Raw genomic sequence first — 545 nt, forward strand, 5'->3', positions numbered from 1 at the left:
GAAGGTGTGGAGGAGGAAGGCCCCGCGGGCACCGAGCGCCCCTCTGCCCCGAGGCCGCGGCTGTCTCCCTGTCGCCAAGGGGGCAGGTGTTCAGGGCCAGGCTCGAGGCCAGCGGCCTCCTTGATTCTAGGAAAGGCCTAGAATTAGCGCACACTGTGAGCTGACTTTTGACTACCATTTTTATGGAATAAAATTTAAGCCATTTTTTTTTTCTAACGAGATTCCAAAATATTAGAGGGGCCATCGTTTGAAAGCGGGCTCTTTTAAGTGGCGGCGAGGGCACCGTGCAGCCCGAGTCCTCTCTGCAGAGCGAGGATGCGTCCGCTTTCGCCAACAGGGTGAGTGGCCGGAAGGAAGGCCTTTGCCGGGACCCGGAGCGGGGGTGGCGGGGCGGGCGCTGTCCTCTCGTTGAGTCACACCAGCCAATCGATGATTAGTCTTTAGGGGTTACTCTTTAGCGGAAGCTCCAAACAATGGCTACGCAGGCAATGAAGTGCAGGGAATAGAAAGAGGACAAGGGGAGTTAGTCTGCCCAGCACCCTTGC

Source organism: Myotis davidii, unplaced genomic scaffold, assembly GCF_000327345.1.
Source record: "Myotis davidii unplaced genomic scaffold, ASM32734v1 scaffold395, whole genome shotgun sequence".
In the NCBI taxonomy this organism is placed as follows: Eukaryota; Metazoa; Chordata; class Mammalia; order Chiroptera; family Vespertilionidae; genus Myotis; species Myotis davidii.